Source organism: Globicephala melas, chromosome 11 (assembly GCF_963455315.2).
Source record: "Globicephala melas chromosome 11, mGloMel1.2, whole genome shotgun sequence".
NCBI classification, from domain to species: domain Eukaryota; kingdom Metazoa; phylum Chordata; class Mammalia; order Artiodactyla; family Delphinidae; genus Globicephala; species Globicephala melas.
In genome coordinates, this window is record NC_083324.2 from 81,642,136 (window position 1) to 81,648,034 (window position 5,899).

Sequence of the window (5,899 nt, forward strand, 5' to 3'; positions counted from 1 at the left end):
TGCACTTGAGCAGCTAGCAGGCGGGCATGCCTTCATCAGAAACCAGGCGGCGGCAACTGGTCCACCTTGTGGGGTCTGCGCCTGGCCCTGAAAGCCCCGTCCTCCTGGCTAACTCAGACTGCAGCGCGTGGCCTCCCCAGGCGGCCAGTTCGCCTGCACGGGCCCTAGCGTCTGTGCTGCTTTCTCAGTCTGTCTGTACAGACCCTGGCATTCTCTGCCCCAGTACCATCTCTTCGTTCATGCATTCATTCATTCAACCAATATGGCACCGGAAATACAGCTGTGAAGAAAACAGAGGTGATCCTTGCTCTCAAGAAGATTGCATGGACGTAGCGAAGACGATAATAAAGCACTAAATAAATAAAATAATGGTGATAAGCACTTAGAGGAAAAAAGACCAACGGGAAAGAGAATGGAAAAGCCCAGCAGGAAAGGTTATGAGCAATAAATACGGGTATCAGGGAAAAGAGCGACCTGGAACTGGGGAAATCTCCAGGGCAAAGGCATGGAGGTGGGAGCGTGCATGGGATGTTCCAGCAATGTCGAAGAGGCCAGTGCTGAGTGGAAAGGGCTAGGAGACCTCCGGGAGATGACCTCTGGCCTTGTACACCCTTGTATGGGCTTTGGCTGTTACTGTGTAGGAAATTGGAAGCCGTTGTAGGGTGACAATATATCTGACATTCTTTCTTGTCTCTCCTTGGGTCGTTGAAAACATTTTATTTCCAATATTTACTTAAGCAAGGCTCTATGCTAAGCACCCTCACCGCATGCTGCTCCTACCTCAGGACATACATTTCAGAATTTGACACCTTTAAAAGGAGCATTTGTTTGCTTTCTCAGGAAGCATCTCTTATGTGTGCCTTTCAGCCTGTTTATATTTCTGAGAAGGAATCATTATCTCCATGCCTGGTGAGCATCGTAAATAAGTTGAGGGCTGGGGACACACAGTTTTGAGAGCATTAGCCCTCTGTGGCCCCCTTTGCCTGGCAAAGCAATAAAGCTATTCATTTCTACTTCACGCCCCCAAAAAAGAACTAAGTTGAGGGCTACTAAACAGAGTAAAACTGCCTGACATTGAGAATGTACACATTGTGTTTAGAAAATCTTTGTTTTCAGTTCATAAGTTTGCAACATCCCTTAAGAAAAATGTACATGTTCCTGTTTCTGCATAAACATTAAGGTAGATCTAGTTAGGGATTTCTCCCTAGATAGTAAATAGGGGCCTTCTGACCAGATTTGGTATTATGTACCCCTAGGAACTTTGGTGGTTATGGACTCCATCACAGAATAATACTTTTAAATATAAATTAAAAAGATAAATACATAAGATTTCAAGGGGAAAACAATTATATTGAAATATGTTATCAAACTATTAAAAATTTATAATATTTATGCTCCTTTATTAATGCACCAAATGATAATATCCAGCAGGAGTTCTAATAAATACTATAATTTCAAAGCAGTAATGAGCATAAATAATATTTTAAGAAATTTGCAACTATTGTAATTTTCTGTGAAAATATTTGTGATTGCCAATAGTGATAAAGTCAAAAGGACTGAAATATACTGTGCTTTGTTGCCTACATTCATAACGGAAGAAAATACAAAATTTCAGTAAGAAGTTAGTCAAAATAAAAATTTATTTTCCCATCCGAGCTTACAGACTATCCCCTCCCCATCAGAAGAAAAAGAGATTTCTGTTCTAAAGAGGAGTTTGGAAACATGAACAATTGCGCCTGAATTTTCAGAAATGAAGCTGTATGATTAGGCAACTCAAGCTGGCTGTTCTCTGCTCTCTGTACATCCCTTGCTCTACCAGTGCCTGCTTCACCTACACCCTACTTACATGACTGACCTTCCCTCTTAATTGTAGAGCCAAATCAGTAAATGCCTACATACTCACCCGGGGCCCCAGCTACTGATTGTTCTAATCTTTAGATCAGAACATCTCCACCAAGATAGCTTATCAAAGGGGTGGTGAGGGGTATGCTCCTCAGCTGGTTTCCCTGGTAACCGATGAGCCAACCCGATGTCAATTCCCCATATAACTGGTAACCTCCCTCTTCCCCTGGGAGCGAAGGCTACTGCCAAGTACCGAACACGGTGGGGTGTCACTCCAGGACCTGGCTTCAGATGTGTAAGATCCCCCATCCATTAAACCACTGATGTCTCTGTAGCTGACTCTGAGCTCTTTCTTCCGGTCTTGAGGTGGGGCAAGTACAGGGCTTGCAGGCCTGTGGGGTGCAGCTCAACAGAAGCAAACTGAGGTACCTCTTGATTCTATTTTATCCTCATCACATACCCAGGATGGGAAGGCCAGATTCCAGGGCATCCCTGGAAGTCACAGGTCCCATCTTGCACCTCTAAAATGGGTTTCAACCCAGCTAGCTGGAGGCCATGCTCACATCTGCTCTCCTCATGTCTGCAAAGACCTCCCTTTGTTTTGAAGGGTTTTTTTTTGTTTTTGTTTTGCCTTGAAGGTTTTGAAAGCTTCTTTTGGCTGCTTCAAATTTCTCTGCTCATGCTCTGACATGAGCTGAGGCATGCTTTCATTTTGTTTTTAGATATCTTTCTACTGGGACTTCTTTTCTGAGAGTTCCAGTTTCCAGCTTCCAGTCTTTTCTTCAGTAGTTGTTCCAGTCAGAGAAAGAGAAACAGAGTCCAGAAAAAACAGAACCAGTAGGAAAATATACATGTATTTCTAGAAGTTGGCTTACGTGATTGTGGGGCCTGGGAAGTCTGAAATCTGTAGTGTAGGCTGGCAGTCTAGAAAATCTCAGGCAGGAGCTGATGCTACAGTCTTGAGACAGAATTTCTTCTTTCTTAGGAAAACCTCCATTTTGCTCTTAAAGTCTTTAACTTGTTGGATAAGGCCCACCCACATTACTGAGGATAATCTCTTTTACTTATAGGCAACTAATTGTAGAAGTTAACCACACAAAAATACCTTCACAGCAACATCTAGATTAATGTTTAATTGAATAACTGGGCTCTATAGACTAGCCAAGTTGACATGTAAAACCAGCCATTACTGCGGTGGACTCTCCTCCTCCTCTGGATCACAGTGCACTATTCTTCCAGTTTCTCTCCCAAGCATTTGGAAAATAGTAGCACTGCCAGCCATTTCCACTGTCAGCAGTCTATGACACCACGATCTGCACCTTCTCCAATTTCAGTTGTGTGGAACAGAGCCATTGTGAGGGGCCTTTCCATGGTCTTTGCAGGTCACACCCAGATTTCTGGAAGTGATTGCTCTGAGTCTTAATTTTTCTCCCAAGACTTGTCTCTGGCTTGTTAAAAAACTCCTTTGACTTCCCAGAATTTCTGTGCAAATTTTGACAGCTGCCAGTCTAAGGAAAAACCCAGACCAAATATTGTTGGCTCTGTTGTCTTTCTGAATGTCTACCACAGTTTGGTCAAAGTCACGTTAGGTGTGACTCTGCTGTTTATGATTATCTTGGCTCCAAGCACATTAATAATACAATGGTTAATCTTATACTATTAAAGAAATCGGTGCTTATTTCATGGAGTGAATCAGACTGTGTGTTGAGTTCATAGACTTTCAATCGTTTTATGAAAAAGAAATCTAGCAGAGTCATGGGCTTTTTAACCTCTCCCCCAAATCATGTTTGTAGGCAGAGGTTAGTGCCAATGGCTGGTTTAAAGTGAGACAGAGAAATCCTTCAATATTGATACAGCTCAGAAATACTGAAATGTTAATTTCAACATTTTCAGAACGGCAACAGATTTCAAGCAAGCAGCCAATCATAATTACGGGTTTCATTTGGGAAGTTACTTTCACAGCTATGGCAACAACTTGTAAACTCTTCCGAATTCCACTAAAGCCCTTTGCCTAAGGACGGATCTATTTCACAGAGAAGAGGATGAATTTGGAGCAGTTACAAATACACAAGTCCCCATGAAAATATAGAAATTTTTGTGAATGCTTTCAATTTGACAGCTTGTCAAGCAGATCCTTTGGACAAGTTTTCGGACAAGAAAGCGTCTCTCTTCCTCTAGCTTCAGAGGAGAGGAGACTGCTCCTTTATCTCTTTCCAAACAAGGTTTTAATGATGAAGTCTTGAATTTTTTAAAGATGCAACTTAGTTAAGCAAGAAGCAGGCGGTGGAACCCAATTTTACGGAAACAAATGGGGGTAAGGAAGAGCTGGAATTTTAATTAAAATCCGTGAAATAAAGAACACATAGCTTACTTCCTGCAGGGACCAGTTCTTGATGTTGGAAGTGTTCTGGTCCAAATGTGGCCAATTTCCTCTCCTCCAGGGGCCCCAGGTCATAATTCACCCAAGGAAGCTGCAGCTGCTGAACTCTTGCCCTTCCTGGCAGTTCCGGGAAGACTCCTCTGGCGCCGCCTGAGGGTTCAGGCTCGCGCCAGAGTTTCCCTCACCCCACCCCCGCGCGGAGGGTCTCAGGTTTCCTATGGCTGCGCGGTCTCTTAGGTCTTTGGGGGCGAAGCAGAGGTTCATCTTTAGTGTCTGAGAGACCATCTTGGGGGGCTCGTGAACCTCAATAACGAAGAAACAGATGTTCAGAACAAAAGCTAAGATCATTCCTTTTCTATGTCTATTTGCAACGACGGGGACGTGTTGGCTCCGTGGCTTAGCTGGTTAAAGCGCCTGTCTAGTAAACAGGAGATCCTGGGTTCGAATCCCAGCGGGGCCTTTTGTGGTTTTCCTGCCTTGGAAAAGGGTATGGGGGATTAAAATGTAATCAATCTTAAGGGTAAATTTTCCCTACGGAGTTTCACGGAACTGTGTTATATGAGTCTGAGGGTGGGGACAGTTTTATCGTTTACAAAAAAGAAAAAGAAGAAACAAAGATGAATTTGTTTTTCTTTCAGAAGAATTTCTATCTTTCTTGACGTTCTTGCATTTTTATGTAGTGTTTTTTCAGCAAGCAAAAAGGGAACCAGGGAAAGCAGAAGGCAAAGTCGCCAGATTTAAACTATAAGCAACATCATAATCTCTGGTCATTCTATTATTTTTCCTGGGGAAATCCCAAATGGATGCACTTTCATAATCTACAGGCATTATTTTTTTAGCAGGATCAGCCTCTGGAATGACTGATAAATGCGTTGTTGAGAAGGTTGCAGCATCTCAATTCATAGCAGCCACTAAAATCCAACTATACAATGCAAGTTGTAAATAAGTATTTTAAAAGGTGGTCTTGTGGTCAGAGTTTTTTGGAAAGGAAAATCAAAGAGAAAAATATTTGTCCCCGTGATTTCAGAAAAGAAGCTGTGAGGGAGAAGCATCCTTTTGATTGCATATCCACGGAGTGGATAGCCCACTAGAACACACAGACCTGAAGCTATTAGCATGCAGGCTGACTTGAAGGAGCAGTCCAGGAAGGGCTGAGGTGCCTTCTTCCAAACTCTCTGTAAGAGAGAGGAAGGAAACATGAGAGGTGGAAGAGAAGTCTGGAGTTTTAATCATTACTGGGCCCCTTTACATAGAAACTCAAGACCAGGGAAATGAAGTTCACTGTAACTGTTACCCTCTTACTCATCTCCCAAGACCAAGCTCCCCTCCACCTGGCCCAGAAAGTCCCACCAACCTGGCTTTTACCTTCAGAGCACATTATTTTATGTAGATGGTCAAGGGTTGAAATGTGATCTCCTGTTCTGTCTGCAGAAACACAATGTCCCAACACTTTGAAGAATAGTTCAGGAAACAATTCTTCTTTTATGGAGACTTTCTCTACTCACTATGAAGCTTGATTCCCCACTTTTCTTTATAGGCATCACACAGCAGTGGAGAGTACCAATGAAAATTCAATTAATAATCAAGCTGAGAAGAAAAAAAAAGCGGATTTTATTTGAGCTAAACTGAGGATTATAACCAGGAAACAGATTCTCAGAAAGCTCTGAGAAATGTTCC

At 42.7% G+C, this 5,899-nt stretch overlaps 1 non-coding gene across 1 annotated transcript; it reads left to right on the top strand.

Moving 5' to 3' along the window:
- The first annotated feature begins 4,608 nt into the window (after positions 1-4,608).
- Positions 4,609-4,682, top strand: TRNAT-AGU (transfer RNA threonine (anticodon AGU)). Its single transcript has one exon. It is a non-coding gene; the product is annotated as a tRNA-Thr (tRNA).
- Positions 4,683-5,899: the final 1,217 nt, after the last annotated feature.